Genomic DNA, 18,862 nt, shown 5'->3' with positions numbered 1-18,862 from the left:
AACTAAACATGCCCAGTTCCTTCAGCCTTTGTTCATCTGGTGTGTTCCACCCCTTTGATCATCTTTGTGTCTTGCCTCTGGATACTTTCCAGTTTCTCTGAATTCTTTCTATACATTGGTGACCAAAACTGACACAGTTCTCCAGCTGAGGCCTAACCAGCGCCGAGTAGAGTGTTACTGTCACCTCCCATGACATGCATGTTGTGCCTCTGATAATGCAACCTAAAACTGCATTTGCTTTTTTTTTTCCAGCAGCATCTCATTGCTGGCGCAAACGTTGCGGTTGTGATCCACCACAACTCCCAGATCCTTGTCAGCGGTGCTGCTGCCAAGCCAGTTATCCCCCATTCTTTATTTGGGCATTTGGTTTTGTTTCCCTAAGTGCTAATTGAATTTCATTTTGTTCTCTATAGCATCTGTGGCATGGCTCGAGGTTTTCAGTCTTGAGGGCAGTCAACCCAGCCCGTCACCTGCACCAGAGACAGGCCTGAGTGGCCGAGTTCAGGTGCAGAATCGGACTCCGTGTTGCACTCCCCAGAGTTAGCAGGAGGCGTATGGCGCTCCAGTCCCGGCCAATCTCTAACCAGTTCTATGTTCACCTTGAACAACAAAACCAACACCTGTGATGTGCCCAAAAAGATTTCGGATCCATGTATAAATACAGCAACAAGCCCACAGGTAGGGATCCCGCTTCTGTTCCATGCTGTGTCACTGATAGTGAGGGCAGAATCCATGTCCTCCTTCCCTGAGAGTACAGTCCCTCACCTCTTTGTCCTAAAAAAGAATGCATCATTCTTAGCAGTGTGGGGCCTATGACACTTGTATAAGCAGTTCTATCTCCCTCCAGTAGATGGCGGTAATGCACATACACATTTGCCGGCATATTACAATATATAAGAGCAGATGAATAGCAAAAATCCTCCTTGTCATTGTCTATTGCAGAAGTATCAAAGAACTGGACACTGGCTGAAGTAGGTCAGAGGGGAACTAAAAATTATAAAGTTGGCTCTACCAGTGGGAAAGATTTTGTTGGGTTTGATACTTTGAGGGGGTTGGATCTGGTTTCTAAATAGTCCAAATTCAGCACTTTGATTCCACAGGGACAGATGCTGTAGAAAAACCTGCAATAGCTCTTCTGGCTAGCATATGTATGAAGCGTAAAAGGGTCATTGGTTCCGCGTTAGTTTCAAGCTTACTCTTGCTGCCTGGTCCACTGGAATTGTATGGATTTGGTGAAGATGGGAAGTGTTATTTTCAAGACCCCATGGACTTCTGCACTGAAAAGCACAGGCGTTCATCATGAAAAACAGAAAGGCACTTGTGATTGCAAAAGTGCATGCCCGTGGGCAACTGGGATGATTCAGGGAACCTGTGGTCTTTGTTCAGATAAAATATTAGCCAGGCTTTGCCATTTAGATAGCTACTCTTAACTCTAGAAGATCTTGGAGGGGCTGCAATGGGTGGAGCCAATGAACTGCTTGTAACAGTAACTAATTCAGAAATATGAGCTCCTGCGTTAAAGGCTTCAGGGAAGTTACTAACTAATCTATAAGTAAATCCCAGTGAATTGCTTTGTGAGGGAGCGCCAGCAAGGCAAATGCCATCGAGTGTTGTGCACTGCAGAAAGAAAACCAAGCTCTTTGGCAGCCCTCTCAGCCCAGACTGCACTGATAGCTGCTTGCACGAGCTGGGCAGGGGTAGTTCTCTGATGGGAGACCTGCTGGTGTACCGGAGAGTGGTGCTGTGATATGAGATCTAGGAAAATCCTCCACTAGCTAATGGAGCTGGGTATCTGCACACACCATCCTGAGCATTGATGTATCACAGTATGTAAAGGCTCAGGCCAGAAAGGATCATTATGATCCTCTAATCTGACCTCCTGTGGGCTTGAGAATATCAGCCAGTGGCCCTGCATGAAGGCCACAAGATCCAACAATGTTTTCTCAAAAAGGAGGGGTAGTCGTTCCCCCACCCACCCCGTTCTCCTGACCAAACCTTAACTTGGCCAATTACATCCTGCCTATTTCAATTTGTCCCTGTAGTTTCAACAGGATAAATTATGCTTTGTTCCTCCCCCTCTAAATAAATAAGCCTGTTGTGAAGAGAGAGGCTGATTGCCATATTCCCACCCCCGAGGCAGCCACTGCTGAGCTTTCGGAAGAGGAACCTCTGCGCACCCATCTGCGGAATGGCCCTAAATAAACGTTAAGTGTTATTAGATCGAGGCGTCACGAGAGAACCAAGAAGATGAGGACTTGTGAAAAAACGATACTTAAACATTCTAGGAAAGAGGAGGATTGGGAGCCCAATAAAGCACAGCAGAAACAAAGCAAACAGGTATTTAGCTGCACCAGGAACAAAAGAGAGAGAGAAACATTAAAGACAGCGGGGCAGTGGATATTTCAGCTCGCAATAAAGAGCTGTCGAAGGACACAGAATGCACAGGAGAAAAATTGAGCTTCTTAAAAAGAAAATGATTGCAGGGAACAGAATGAGAAATGCCAGATTTGTTCCACAGCTACTTCATTTCAGGCTTTGCAGAGGTGGTAAAGGATGGAGAATTGCCCACATTGGGGACTGGGTGGTACATGGTAGAGAAGGCGTTGCATAGTCTTGAGGCAGGCAGTGAAGAAACAGGGGATGCTATATTTTACTGAGGGATGAACGCCTCATTATAAAGGGGGCCTAAAAGATTCAAACTGGGCCAGGAGGGGATAAACCCGGTGCAGGCACTGTGATACAAAGCCTTCTGGGGACACCTTGCAAGTTTGGGTACAGAGAGCATGCCGGTACTGGGCTGGCTGGGTATCTGAAGCACATCAGAACACGTAGCACTAGGAAATTCTCAGCAGCATTGTCTCTGGGGATATAGCTTCTTGCCTGGAACTTGGAGGGGGGGAACACAGGTTGCAGGAGGGAAGAGTTTGGAGGTGGCACCAAGACATCAGTCTGTGTTCACATGGCTGGAATGCTAGCTGCAGCATCTCTGTAAATCGTTTTCTTAATAAAGAGCCATTTAGTTTTCCAAGCATGGATTTCTCTAATGTTATTACCAGCACATGATACACGAAACCATAGTTAGACTAGTGAAACTCACAGCAAGGAAGAGATTAACTGGAAAACAAAGCACCACCTAGAAACAGAGACACCAGGCAGCAAGAAGGGACTAAGAACACTGGGAATGCTGGATTTCCAGACAAAAACCTTGCACGAGCATGTGTGGAAGAATAACACAGTCTTTGCTCTTAGGTTGGTTGCAACATGTCAGAGGCAATTTATTCTCAAGCAATTGCAAAAGGGGGAGAGTGCACAACGGCAGGTCTTCCCAAAAGATAAACAATTAGGGCAAACATACCTTTTGTTACAATGGTCAACAACAGCATTTTGTTTATACATATTCTTTCATGATATCTTACTTTTCTCAGCAATTCGTGCTATAGTCTGCGTTCCATTCTTATCTAACACAAGGTCAAAACAACCTCTCTTACAGTTCTTTTCCACTTGCCCAGGCCCTGCCTGGAAGTCTCGTGTTATTAGCTGTTAGAGTTAGCCTGACTCTTGCTCTTCCTAGAAGACTAAGATGTCTGTGCTTTTTTCCACTTCCACACTCCCCGCTTTTGTGCTTCCAGCACAATCTTAAACCTCCATGTTCATCAAACCTCGTATTTCTGACTCTAGCTCACATGGTACAACCTTCTGGGGTTTAATTGAATACAACGACAAAGCATGGTTAGTATGAACATGGAAGATGCTATTATTAGTATGTCCTTTACAACAACAATAACCTAACCCTAAACTAAACAACAACAATAAAAGCATTAACATTCTCATTGTAATAATATGATTGGGTTGCTGTACAACCTTAGTCACAGAACACAATACATCATACTTAGTACATAAAGAAGACACTCTATAGGCTGTATGAAAAGCATACTTTTCAATTTGATATATATTTTGGAGCATACGAATTTGCCCTTTGTGACAAAGTTCCTCCTCTACCTTGGTGGGTCCTGCTCTTATTGGCGGATTTGCTCGCCTCACAAATTCACCCTGTGGGTCAGGAAAACAGCCCAGAGACCTTCCCCTCTGGTAGAAGCCACAGTCCAGGTCAATTCTTCCTGTGTTTGATCAGGAGTTGGGAGGTTTGGGGGGAACCCAGACCCATCCTCTACTCCGGGTTCCAGCCCAGGTCCCTGTGGACTGCAGTTGTCTAGAGTGCCTCCTGGTACAGTTGCGCAACAGCTACAACTCCTTGGGCTACTTCCCCATGGCCTCCTACCAACATCTTCTTTGTCCTCACCACCGGACCTGCCTCCTGATGTCTGATAACGCTTGTACTTCTCAGTCCTCCAGCAGGATGCTTACTCGCTCTCAGCTTCTTGCACGCCTCTTGCTCCCAGTTCCTCACACGCACTTCCTCTCTTCTGGAGCACCTTTGGCCTGACTGGAGTGAGCCCTTTTATAGCATCAGAGGGGCCTTAATTAGAATCAGGTGCTTAACAGCCTCACCTGACTCTTAGCAGGTTAATTGGAGTCAGGTGTTCTCATTAGCCTGGATCAGCCCCTGCTCTGGTCACTCAGGGAACAGAAAACTGATTATCCGGTGGCCAATATTTCTCCCTTCTACTACTCTGCAGTTCACAACTGTCCTGGGTCTATCACACCTTATAATTCAGAGATTTTCTGGACCTCTGGTAGGAGCGAATGCAAATTTTGGAACCGGTCAGGTAGTAAGGAAGTCCAATTAAAGGGTATCTAAAATCTAAAGGCTGACTGTAAAATTCTATCCCCAGGCCAATAAATTATATTATTGCCTGCAGCAGTGGTGAGATTAAAATGTATATCTTGTAAAGTGGTGGCCTTAACATGCACACAGCTGTCATTAGCTTGGAAAAGCAGGTGTCCTGTCAGGGTAGTTCCTTGTCCCCTACCTTCCCAACAGACATTATCATAAACAGTGACAACTTCCCCTGGTTTCAGTTTATGTTTACACTGAAGCTGGGGGAGTTCTAACGGCCAGAATTTCCATTAACTCCCTATCCTTATCCAAATGTTGGGTGTTATTCCAGGAGCACTGACTATAAATCAATTAGGCATACCAGGTAGTTTAATTTCCCAAATGTCTCAGGCCTGGTCTACACTAAGCTACGCGAATAGCGTAGCTGAACTCGAAGTACCCTAGTTCGACTGACTTACCCGTCCAGACGCGGCGGGGTCGAACTCTGCGGCTCCAAGGTCGACTCTGCCACCGCCGTTCGCGGTGGTCGAGTTCCGGAGCCGACCACAGCGCTTCCGGAGTTCGAACTATCGCGTCTAGATCAGACGCGATAGTTCGAACTCCGAGAAGTCAAACTCTCCGCGTCGACCCACGCGGTGGGTATGGACCTGCCCTCAGTGAATTATCCAATCCCACATGCATCCTCCACACAGACCTGGCAGGATTTGGTATGTGGAAGCCCACACCCCTCCAACCGGCCTCTATGCTTGGAAGGAGCACTGCGAACATCTGCACTTCCACCCTGAAAATCTCCCAAGTATGTCTCTTTGGCCACAGATCAGATGGCATTCCTGAAGCACTAGTAAGGGCAGTAGGCCAAGCCTGATGCTTAAGATCACTCCGAATGGCCATGAGCTGGTTATTCAGAAAATCCTTTTTTTCTAAGCATGCCAGATCCCACTGAAATTTCTTTCCTGCCTCAGTGGTATTCAATACCATCTCCGTTAATAGCTTCTGGGTCAGAAATAACATGTAATTCACCAACCCTCGCCTGTACTTGGATTAACTGTGCTCCAGTAATAAGACCTGTGGCTTTTTCCAGTTGCCTTAATTTCTCATGATGTTGTTGGCTTTTGTAAATGTTCCAAATTGCTGCTGCACTATCCCATAGGGATCACTAAGGTGTAAAGGTCTTGGCCATTGGGTTTCATTGAAGTATATGGTATTCTCTGTATTAGAATGTGTTACGAGGTGGTGGCAAAGGTGGAGGGGATGGTGGGGAGTATTGCTGGGCCACAGAAGAAAAATCCGGAGCAAACTAGTCTCGTTTAACTACAGCAATCATCCCCCTTTTGCTCACGTGTGCCATTCCGTGGTGCACACAAGCCAAATAGGGCAAGAGCACCCTGGCTGCAACCAGGTGGCCGTCCGGGAAGCGCCAAGGGCGATCAGGATGTAAAGTGCACCCACCCACTTGGAGCAACACTCCAAGAACAATTTTTCAGCTACTCATTTGGTATCAGCTTTTCCTGTTTTTCTGAAAAACAAAGAGAACATGTTTCTACCCCCTTGGGGTTGGCAGATTATTGCTTAAAATATTCCTTTCTTTACAAATACCTCTGCCAATTGCTGGAAAAACTGAGGAATTACTTCCCATATTTTCCTGCATTTGTTTTATAGGCAGGTCAGGTTTCAGTGGCTTTATCTTTATCATTTAGGTGATTTGCATTAACATAGACATTCTCGGCTTGCTTTGGGATTCAAAAGTTATCAGCTGCTCAGAGACTCTGTCTCAAAAGGACACAATTAACTTTTAACTCCTGTTTCAAACACACAATGATTTGAAAAGGAAAACACAACCCATTTTGGCTCCCCTTTGGCAAAGTGACTGTTGATTACACAGAGCCACCTTAAGGTTTAGTGTGGGGCGTGGTCTTTCTTTCTTTCTTTCTTTCTTTCTTTCTTTCACTACAGCTTTTATCTGCTATTTGTTACCAAAAACAGATTTCCAGCCCTTTCCCATTCTCCTGGCTTTGACTGCCCTGCTGCAGCCACAACTTTGGTCTTATTTAAAAAAACATTTTAAATCTTGTAAAACATTAAGTTACCTTAACGGTTAAATGATAAATACCAAAATTAAACAACACTAGTTTCCGGTGTCTGGCAAAAGTATTCTCAGTTTTGCAACTGTAAAACAACACCATTTCATCTCAAACTTCTAAAACACAGATTGTACACACCAGGAGTGTGCTTTAGTAAATTCGACTAACTTATTCATAGTCAAATGATTGCACTTAAATAACCTCTTGCCTGGATTATTTACAGAAATTCCTTTGGAAAAGGGCCCATTTCTCCTTCAGAATGGCTGCAAAGAAACCAAGAATTTTCTTTTCATAACACCTTCTTTTAACATTTGTATAAAGTTTCACTGCTTAATTCCCTCCAGTAACTACGGAGTTAACTTCTCACTCTCTTCCCTTAAATCACTTGCTTAGCTCCCACAGTAACACCTTCATCAACTCAGATTTACCATTCCAAGTATTATTTTAGGGATCTGAGTTTCCCATGTTTGGATTTGCTGCGTCCTTTACTTCTGCCACTATGCTTTCAAGGTTTCCAACCCGTTTCCCAATCTTTTTTTTTCTTTCTGCTCCCTGCCTGCTTGTCTGGGCCTGATCCTGCATCATTCCCTTCCATAGGCACAGGCTTTGTTTCACTACCAATTTAGTAAGGAGGGTGGGCTTCTCAACTAACCCCCACCCCTCCTGGTTCTTTTCCTTAACAATATCACTCACAAGGGTCACCTGAATCATCCCCCATGAGGCTTGCCACCTGGACAGGATGCACAGCCAATTGGCGTTTTAATTGTTTATCATTTTCTCTAGCTGTCAGGTACACAACTCTTCCCTTTTCTCCAGCCCCTCTTATTGCTACAACCGGAAGTAGACCCACCTGCAACCTTCTTCTTTCACACTCACAGACACGCCGCCCAAGCTGACCAAGCCCGGGGGTAGGAGAGACAGAGAGAGAGAGAGAGAGAGAGGTGGACGGGAGGTTATCCTGTGCACAGGTTGTCCAGAGGTATGCTGCAAAAATCTCCAACTTGCTTCCGCTTTTGGGTTTTTCCTGCCCTGGGGTCTCTTGGGCATCCCTTTCAGAGACCTTTGCTCAGTATTCCAGTCCAGCCCGGCTGCCTGTGGCTTCTTCAGTGTCCGCAAACCACACCGGCTCCAGGGTCGCACTGGGCGGCCAACCTCTGCAAATGTAATCTCAGTCCTGCAACTTGCGTTGCCTTTGCTTGCCTCTGTCTATATTTTTCACAGCCAGCTGGTGGGTTTTTGGTTTGTTTGGTTTTTTTGGGGTGGGGGGGTGGGGGGGGTTGTGCTTGGCATGCAGAGCAAGACAGACTGTGTTGATTCTTGACCTTGAACGCAGAGCAGCTTTCTCTTTACCTCTAGGCCAAGCTGAATTTTCAAATTAACCCATTCCTTTCCCTCTTTGCTTTCAGCCTTAACTAATTTGGAGTATAAAGAAGCCGAGGGTGTTGATGAAGTGGTTTGGGTCAGGAGGCATCCGGATGCCTTAGGGTATGGCTACACTTGCAACTTCAAAGCGCTGCCGCGGGAGTGCTCTCACGGCTGCACTTTGAAGTGCGAGTGTGGTCGCGGTGCCAGCGCTGGGAGAGAGCTCTCCCAGCACTGCAGGTACTGCACCTCCCTGAGGGGTTTAGCTTACAGCGCTGGGAGCCGTGCTCCCAGTGCTGGGGCTCTGTTTACACTGGGGCTTTACAGCGCTGTATCTTGCAGCGCTCAGGGGGGTGTTTTTTCACACCCCTGAGCGAGAAAGTTGCAGCGCTGTAAAGCGCCAGTGTAGCCAAGGCCCTTCATTTCGTTTTTAAATCCTGCACTTGAGTTTTTAATTTTGCCTGGGAGTCCTTTAGACTCCGCATTCGAGACTCACGGAGTCTCTTTATAGCTTCCTCCCAAAAATAGACAAATTGCTCCCACTGTGTATCAGAGGCTTTTGGTGATGTAAGGGTTCCTCTGAGGCATATGAGTTTAGCTAAATCAAAGGTACCTTCTAATGGGAATTGTTTAGATGGATTATCACGTGTGTAACAGTTCCAATTTTCTAAATACCTGCAGGTCCTTGGGCCATAGTGCACATACATATAATACACAGGGGTGCCTTCGATGGCGTGGGGGAATTCTTAGACTTTTCCCCACCCATTTTCCAATCACACACACCGGGGAGGGCGTCCTGTCTGCAAGTGGCTCATAAGCTAAAGAAAGGTCTCACACTCTCCTGATTCCCAGTCCAGGGCACTATCCATCAGCCCATGCTACCTGTCCTTGAAGGATGGAAATATCTCTGAAAAAACTAGTAGACATTTTCAAACAAATTTGTTGACCAAAAATAACTCCCTGCCCCACAATTACATGAAATCAGTTTTTGATTTTTCTCAACATTTTCCATATTTGGACAAAAAAATTGCCATGTCAGTTTTCCTACTTTGCTTCTCGTTTGTCCTTTGGGGTATCATCTTGCTCAGTAAGGCTCATGGTTAGCATGTGGATCACTACTGTGTCTTAGTGCCTTGGTGTATGTAGGCCCAGCAAGCAGAGATACACCAGGTATCGTCATGCCTGGATCCTAAGACTCAAAGGGTCATGACTGGCCCCCTTCTACCAGTTGTAGAGAGATTCTCCTCCTTTGGCTCAAATCTACAGGGTTTTTTCTTCCCCTTGTGACATTTGACAGGTTCTTATTTCACGCAAAGCTTTCTTTCTTTTTTAAAACTTTGACTCAAACTCTCCAGTGGCTGCCACTGAAAGAAGTCACTATTTAAAGAGCTGCGCCTGCAACGCGTCACTTACGTAACAGTAACTTGCTGAACTTGGCAATCTGTTAATGAAAAGCAAGATCAGTGATTGCTTAATGGAACGGTGACAGAGATCTGCAGCCTTCTTCGTATCAGCCTCCCTGTCACTTTGCGCTGTCATTTGGAATAGCTCGTCATCTCTATTCTTTTCTGTTTGCTTCATGGCACTGACCCGGGAAAGCCTAATTAGCTGCTTGACAGTTATATTCTCCACAAGAAGCATCATCAGCATCTCCAGACAGGGAGTATTCCCCTATCCAGTGCCAAACAAGGAAGAAATTAAATGAGGTGGCAGAACAGAGTGAATGGCAAGAAATTGTTTAGCCGAGCCCCTTAAGATAATAATATCTCGCTTTTTCAGCCGAAGACTTCAAAGTGTGTTACACAGGTCAGTATCATTATGCCCAGTTTACAGATGGGGAAACTGAGCTAGAGAGTGACATGACTTACCCACGGTCACCCAGTAGCAGAACTAGGAACAGAACTGTTGTAATAATTAGACATTCAAATTTACCCCAAGCGTGAGCTCACTTGTAAGATGTGAGTCAAAGTTCATAACATGTCACAATAACCGATAACAAATGTGGACAGGAAAAGATGCAAAAAAGGAGATGGACTGAATTAAGCCAAACAAAAAGATTGATTGATATCATAGACTATCAGGAGGTCACCTAGTCCAACCCCCTGCTCAAAGCAGGACCAAGCCCTGGACAATTTTTTTTTTTTTTGCCCCAGTTCCTTAAATGGCCCCCTTGAGGATTGAACTTGCAATGCTTGTTTAAGAAGCCAATGCCCAAACCACTGAGCTATCCCTGCCCTCCGTATAACTCAAGGACTGTGTTAAGATCATGCCTGGTAAACAAGAACTGTGTGGGACTGAAAGTCAATGGACCAAAATGAGTGAGTTGAAAATCAAATCTAATTGGGGGACAGAATAACAAGGGCTTGGGCTTTCCTGCCAATCACTTCCTTCTGAGGTTTGGGAAAAGATTCAGGAAGCTGCCTGTCAACAACCACAGACAGAAAGACGGGATCACAGGAAAGGAGCCACAGGCTGCCATTTCTACTATCTGCCAGGACCCCGGGATCCACCATGACACCACTGAGACTTTGTTGTCCTAACCCTACAGCTGACCAGGCCAGAAAGAGGTACCCCAATGGCTTTTGTCACCTCCACCAGCTCTGGCTAAATCCCAACCACCAACTGGGATATGAGACTGGGTCATCCCCTCCCATAGGTGTCCTTTTCCTTCTTCACCTTATTTCTTTTCTTTCCTGTCCCTCTCCTTTTTCCTTCTGTCAAATAACAGTCTGGCTTAGCCAGCCAAGACTGTATATTTTGCAACACTGCTGTGAGCGGAGAGACAGATAAAAACAACGCCCTAAACAACCCAATGTTGCTGTAAGTTTGCCAGGTCTCAGAGTGGCTAATAAGACCATGTGCTGTGCCACAGACGGACGCTGCATTTTCTGCATTCGCTGTTGTTTTCTTTCCCCTCTTCTGTGTGTGTCTGTCTTGTTTGGGCTTTTTGGGGACACTGAATTGGACTTTAACGACAACAGCTCCTGCCCAGCTCAACTAACTTCTCTTTTCCCCCAAAAGACAAGTTATTCCCATCAGGGCCGCCCAGAGGGGGGGGCAAGAGGGGCAATTTGCCCCAGGCCCCGAGCCCCACAGGGGCCCCCACCAGAGTTTTTCGGGGCCCCCGGAGCGGGGTCCTTCACTCCCTCCGGGGGGCCGGGCGCAGGAGCTTCTCCGCTCCCGGTCTTCGCCGGCGGGGGGTCCTTCCGCTCCGGGGCGGAAGGAATCCCCGCTGGCGAATTACCGCCGAAGACGGAGCGGGACCCGCCGCCGAAGCGCAGCCCGGTCTTCGGCGGTAATTCGGCGGCGGGGGGCCCTTCCCTTCCGGGACCCGCCGCCGAAGTGCCCTGAAGACCCGCGGCGGGGGCCCCCCTCCGCAGAATTACCGCCGAAGACCGGGCTGCACTTCGGCGGCGGGTCCCGCTTCGGCGGTAATTCGGCGGCGGCGGGTCCCCGCAGCGGGTCTTCGGGGCACTTCGGCGGGGGGTCCCGGAACGGAAGGGCCCCCCGCTGCCAAAGACCCCAGGCCCCCAGAATCCTCTGGGCAGCCCTGATTCCCATCTGTAATGCTATCTGAATAACTGTCAAAGGGCCTGGGGATCCTTCTAAATCTCTCTCTAGCTAAAGGGAAAAGAAACAAGGGATGTTAAAAATGAAAGCCTGAACGTGAGAACGGCCAGATCAATGGTCCATGTAGCCCAGCATCCTGTCTTCTGATGGTAGCCAATGCCAGGTGCTTCCGATGGAATGAACAGAACAGGGCAATTTCAAGATTTCCATCCCCTCTCATCCAGTCCTGGTTTCTGGCATTTGGAGATTTAGGGACTCCCAGAGCATGGGGTTGCGTCTCTGACCATCTTGGCTACAAGCCATATCCTCCAAGAATTTATCTAATTCTTTTCAGAAACGAGTTATACTTTTGGTCTTCACAACATCCCCTGGCAATGAGTTCCACAGGTTGACTGGGCATTGTATGAAGAAGTACTTCCTAATGTTTGTTTTAAACCTGCTGCCTATTAATTTCATTGGGTGGTCCCTGATTCCTGTGTTGAGTGAAGGAGTAAATAACACTTCCTTATTGACTTTCTCCACACCAGTCATGATTTTTTAGACCTCTATCAGATCTCTCCTTAGTCATCTCTTTTCTAAGATGAATAGTCCCAATTTTATTCATCTCTCTTCATACAGAAGCTTTTCCGTACCCTTAATCAGTTTTGTTGCCCTTCTCTGTACCTTTTCCAATTCTAATATCTTCTCTGAGTTGGGGGTGAACAGATCTGCATGCAGTATTCAAGGTGTGGGCATATTATGGGCTTAGATAGTAGCATTATGATATTTTCTGTCTTATTATCTATCCCTTTCCTAATGGTTGCTAACATTCCGGCACAGTATTCTCAAAATAATACCATAGCAGTTCCATAGCTACATTCCCCATGTTCTCCTGCAGTGCTGCCTCCTGTCGCTGGATGTGTTAATAAGCCAGTGCTGGCAGGACGAGCCAGCATTTTGGGAAGGCAGCATCTGTACCGCTGGCATCAGGGAATATTTGGGTGCTGATTCTTACTGCAAACTGTTGGAAACTGTCTCTTCACTCAGGGAAGAACCTAGGAAGAACTCCCCACAGTTTCACTTCCCACAGGGTCTTCAGGTTTGTTTGTATCAATGTATTCCCCCTCTCCGCATCGTATGCCACAGGGAGGGAAAAGAAAAGGAGCCTCAGGATGTGATTAAATCGAGTTTACAAGTCAATTAGCAAAGCAAACAACTGTGCTTCTCGGTTCCACCATTAATATTTCCAGCATGCACAGCACACTTATTAGCTTTCAGCTCTCGCCGGCACATTGTAGTAGGTCTTGTCACACAACCTAGCCTGCCGCACCGCATGTCAGGATCACAGGGAATGGCTGGGGCGTGTCAGGGAACATCAAAGCTGCATGTGCAATGGGATGACAAAAGTATAAATTACAAGCCCCTCTGGGCCCTTCTCAGTCTGCACAAGGTGATCTTCAAAGTTCTGTTTCTCCTTTGACTTTACACCAGATTAATCCCTTTGTGAATCTATTTGGGGTTACACCAGAGCAAGGGGGAGCAGAATCAGGTCCTGAGTATTTTCTGAATATGGGATTTTTGCAAAAGCTCAAGGGTATGAGGCACCCAAATGCCAATGAATGACAATGGGAGTTGGGCATCTGTGTCACTTTGAAAACAGCAGCCTTACTGAGCGAACATCAGGCTTTTATGCTGACTGACCTTGACAACCAGGGAAAGGAGGTTTCAGAGTGGTCGCCGTGTTAGTCTGTATCTGCAAAAAGAACGAGGAGTCCGTGTGGCACCTTAGAGACTAACAAATGTATTTGGGCATAAGCTTTCGTGGGTTAAAACCCGCTTCATTGGATGCATGCAGTGGAAAATACAGTAGGAAGATATATATACACAGAAAACATGATAAAATGGGTGTTGCCATACCAACTCTAATAAGACAAATCAATTAAGGGGGGCTATTATCAGCAGGAGAAAAAAAACTTTTGTACTGATCATCAGGATGGCCCATTTCCAACAGTTGATAAGAAGGTGTGAGTAACAGTAGGGGAAAATAGCATGGGGAAATAGTTTTCCTTTGTGTAATGATCCATCCACTCCCAGTCTTTATTCAAGCCTAATTTAATGATGTCCAGTTTGCAAATTAATTCCAATTTAGCAGTTTCTCGTTGGAGTCTGTTTTTGAAGTTTTTTTGTTGGAGTATTGTGACTTTTAGGTCTGTAATTGAGTGACCAGGGAGGTTGAAGTGTTCTCCAACTGGTTTTTGAATGTTATAATTCTTGACGTCTCATTTGTGTCCATTTATTCTTTTGTATAGAGACTGTCCGGTTTGGCCAATGTACATGGCAGAGGGGCATTGCTGGCACATGATGGCATATATCACATTGGTAGATGTGCAGGTGAAGGAGCCCCTGATGGTGTGGCTGATGTGATTAGGTCCTATGATGGTGTCTCTTGAATAGATATGTGGACAGAGTTGGCAACAGGCTTTGTTGCAAGGATAGGTTCCTGGGTTAGTGTTTTTGTTGTGTGGTTCCTGGTGAGTATTTGCTTCAGGTTGGGGGGGCTGTCTGTAAGCAAGGACTGGCCTGTCTCCCAAGGTCTGTGAGAGCAAGGGATCATCCTTCAGGATAGGGTGTAGATCCTTGATGATGCACTGGAGAGGTTTTAGTTGGGGGCTGAAGGTGACGGCTAGTGGTGTTCTGTTACTTTCTTTGTTGAGTATCAGAGGGATAGCCGTGTTAGTCTGGATCTGTAAAAGCAGCAAAGAATCCTGTGGCACCTTATAGACTAACAGATGTTTTGGAGCATGAGCTTTTGTGGGTGAATACCCACTTGCATCCGACGAAGTGGGTATTCACCCACGAAAGCTCATGCTCCAAAACGTCTGTTAGTCTATAAGGTGCCACAGGATTCTTTGCTGCTTTCTTTGTTGAGTCTGTCCTGTAGTAGGTGACTTCTGGGTATTCATCTGGCTCTGTCAATCTGTTTCTTCACTTCAGCAGGTGGGTACTGTCATTGTAAGAATGCTTGATAGAGATATTGTAGGTGTTTGTCTCTATCTGAGGGATTGGAGCAAATGCGGTTGTATCTTAGAGCTTGGCTGTTGACAATGGATCATGTGATGTGGTCTGGATGAAAGCTGGAGGCATGTAGGTAAGTCTAGCAGTCAGTAGGTTTCCGGTATAGGGTGGTGTTTATGTGACCATAGCTTATTAGCCCTGTAGTGTCCAGGAAGTGGATCTCTTGTGTGGACTGTTCCAGGCTGAGGTTGATGGTGGGATGGAAATTATTGAAATCATGGTGGAATTCCTCAAGGTTTTCTTCCATGGGTCCAGATGATGAAGATGTCATCAATGTAGCATGACTTTCAGAGTCTGAGGCGCTTGTATCCCAGACAATATGGACCAGTCTGTAAAAAGCAATACATGCAACAAGTTCTGCAGGGACTGCCAGAGAAGGGATCTGGCAGATACATACAAAAATAATAGATCTGGTTGAAAAATTTCTGACAAAAGGTTTTTCCATCAGAAAATATCATTTTGTCAAAATCAAAAATTTTCCTGGGAACATGTCAGTTTAGATGAAATGCTGTTACTAATTATTTTTTTAAACAAGTGTTTTGATCAGAAGGGAACATTTTGATTTTTGTTAACGTCAAAATGACTGTTTCAAAATGTAGTTTATATCATATTACAAATCACAATATTTAAAACGAGTCCGAACTGGAACCAAACACTTTGATTTTATTGAAACAAAATGTTTCGGTTGACCCACATGTCATTTTTTTTTTCAAAAATGTTTCATGTGAAATTTGGAATATTTTTATTCTGATTGGGTAAGAAAATAATTTTTGAAAAGTCAGAATTTCCTTCTGAATGAGATGGTGTGGCCAAAAGGGCTAATGCAATCCTGGGTTGCATAAACAGGAGAATCTCGTGGAGGAGCAGAAAGGTTATTTTACCCCTGTTTGGCACTGGTGTGACCATTGCTGGAATCTTGTGTCCAGTTCTGGTGTCCACAATTCAAGAATGGATGTTGATAAATTGAAAAGGGCCCAGAGAAGAGCCACATGAATGATTAGAAGCTAAGAAAACCTGCCTTATAGTGAGAGACTCAAAGAGCTCAATATATTTAGCATAACAAAGAGAAGGTTAAGGGGTGACTTGGGATTTTCAGTCTAGCAGAGAAAGGTCTAATGACCCAATGTGTGGAAGTCGAAGCTGGACAAATTCAGACTGGAAATGAGTAAATTTTAACAGTGAGGTTAATTAAGCATTGGAACAATTTAGCCAGGGTCGTGGTGGACTCTCCGTAAAACTGGCAGTTTTTAAATCAAAGTTGGATTTTTTTTCTAATAAATCTGCTCTAGGAATTATCTGGGGGCAGTTCTTTGGCCTGGGTTAAACAAGTGGTCAGACTAGATGGTCCCAATCGTCCCTTCTGGCCTTGGAATCCATTAATCTTTCGAGCAGCTGGAACAAATGTCTTCCACATTGACTCTGGCTAGGATCAAAAATAAAAGAGGCCAAAAGTCCTCATACTTAAGGCATAAGTTGATCACCAGTGGCCTGATCCAGCTCCCATTGCACAGGAGCAGCTCTACCTTACGCCAGGGAGGATCAGATGTAGCTCTCCTCCACTTGACCATGCTCCCCATCTTGCCCTTTCCCCAGGAGCTCCCTGGAAGGCCCCCGCTCTCCATTTGCACTGGGCATAAGTCGGGTGGCACAAAGTAGCCTTAGTGGATTGGAGAATTTGGCCTTCCATTTGTCACAGGATGGCAGAGCCTGTGTTCTAATGAAATGCACGTAAAGACATTGGATCTATATCATCTATCAATATATCTATAACTAGGAACTGTATTTCGCATCTGTATGAACATATACGATGTACGGTATTGGGTTCGTAAATTCATATTTCTACGGCTGCTCTCTCCCTATCGCTATCCCATATAGCCATCAAGAAAACGGTAATGCTTGTTGTCCTTTTAAGGGGACTACAGCTGTCATTAAATATCAGGGCATCAATGGATCAGGAAGCCTCACACACAGCATGCTAATGTCGCTGAATTTTAAGTACTTATTAAGTCCAATTTCTGAGACTTTAGCCTATTGGAAGTCATTATCCCTTAGTGTGGATAGTGAGAATGAATATTACCAAAATGAATTGTCTTTGTGAGAATTAATTCGCTGTTCCAAGTATTACCCACTACGGGCCTATTCTCTCTCTCTCTCTTTTTTGTTTAAGTCTTTGCAAGAGTCTGTTACAGGGAGCGTCTGACAGGGAGAGAACAACCGCCCCATACATAAGGTTGCTGCCGGTTTCCATTGTTCACCCTATTTTTAGCCACCCATGACAAACTAGCAAAACTGCTTTGGCTCGAAAATCATCCATATTAAAAACGTTGAGGCTGATTCTTTGCCCTGCTTCCTGAGAGATGTGGCACAAGGGGAAAGGTGGCTCCAAGCCATGCTTGCGCTCCTCAGGACCTTGAGTAAATTAGAGCAGCCCAGGGGCTGCTCTAACACATGGCAGCCTCCCCATGTCCATCTGTGCTCTGTACCCTGTAGCTCTGAGTGCTATAGGCATGCCATTTCCCTCCCACTGTGCACCAGTTCCAACCCTGATGTGACCCCTACTCCAGGACGTACACGAGAGGGTAGCATGGAGCCATTTACATCAGCCCTATGTTGCTCCTGCACTGGAGACATTTTGTCCTGTCCCCTTTTACACTTCTTTATAGACTGCCAGAGTGGCACATCGGGGCTGGAATGGGATTTAGATTTGGCCTTCTAATAGTTTAGCACTGCTGGTGCAATGTGGCTGGACTCACTCCAGAGCTGGCTGCATTTAAGTGGTGGGCATGGCAACTCCCCATCTGGAGAATCTGTAAAGAACTTTGTTTTTCTATGGGCTGACAGGTGGTGCATAAGGTAAGACCCCAGTTCAGGAAAGCACTTGAGCACATTTATAACTTTAGCATGTGCTTAATTCTCATTGACTTCAATGGGAGTTAAGTGTGTGCTTAAGCACCCTTCTGAATAGGGGTGAGTGGGGATAATAGATTGTTCTGACATATTACTTGAGAGCTCCAAATACAGGTTCAGATTTCTCCTTCTCTTTCTGCACCTGCCGCCCCCATCTGAGGATAACACACTGTGTAAGAAAAATAGAATAGAACTTAGGTTTATACAGGAACCTCAGTCTCAGACCATTTCCCGAGCCCTCGTAGGCTCATGCACTGAACAGTCAAGCACAGCGCTGAATAACCGGACAGACAAACCTGGCTGCATTCATGCAGCCACATGGCATCCCTTATGTAAAATAAAGGCAGAATAAGAATAATGTTCAGGATTATCTGCCCAGAACCTCAAGACAATAGCAAATCGTTGACCAGTTCAGCAGCAACATCTCAGGTGCACTCAGCAGAAGGTTGCTGGGAAAATCTCTGCCACTGGACCTGCTGTGTGACCTCAGGCACATCACCTGCCTCAGTTTCTCCTCCCATCTTTTTGTCTATCTTGTCTGTTTAGATTATATGCGACTCAGGGCCGAGACTGTCTCTTTTTATGTGTATCGTGGGGCATCTAGGCATTATTGCAATAAAAATAATGAATAATAACATACACAGCACCTTCTGTCCTTTATTAGAGGTTATAAGCACTTGTCCCACCTATGGACAGCTGCCTGCATTTCTATCTGTTCTGTAAAGTGAGTACCATTAAGTGCTCCAGTAAAGGATCTACATTTTAAACACAACAAGAAATCATTTTTTTATTGTACATTATTGGAAAAATGTGACTTCCCTTGTGAAATCGGGCATAGTAAAATATGAGAAGTCCTTTCCATGGAAAAGCTTTCACACCATTTCCGTACACAAGAAAAGCACCAAAAAGAGGCTAGTTACTTAGAAATTTGCTCGCCCTATTTGGGTGAAGAAGAAGAGGGATGATTTAGTTTGGGTTGGTCCTGCTTTGAGCAGGGGGTTGGACTAGACACCTCCTGAGGTCTCTTCCAACCCTGATATTCTATGATTCTAGGGGTCCCCAGTCAGCAAGCCAGAATCTTTAACCTGATCCTGAATAAGTAATAAGCAATGTACAATGTAGTATGTTAACATTTTATTTTAATTTCGCC

The sequence above is a fragment of the Mauremys reevesii genome, linkage group 2, assembly GCF_016161935.1.
Source record: "Mauremys reevesii isolate NIE-2019 linkage group 2, ASM1616193v1, whole genome shotgun sequence".
NCBI classification, from domain to species: Eukaryota; Metazoa; Chordata; order Testudines; family Geoemydidae; genus Mauremys; species Mauremys reevesii.
Note: the sequence above shows the minus strand (reverse complement) of the source record.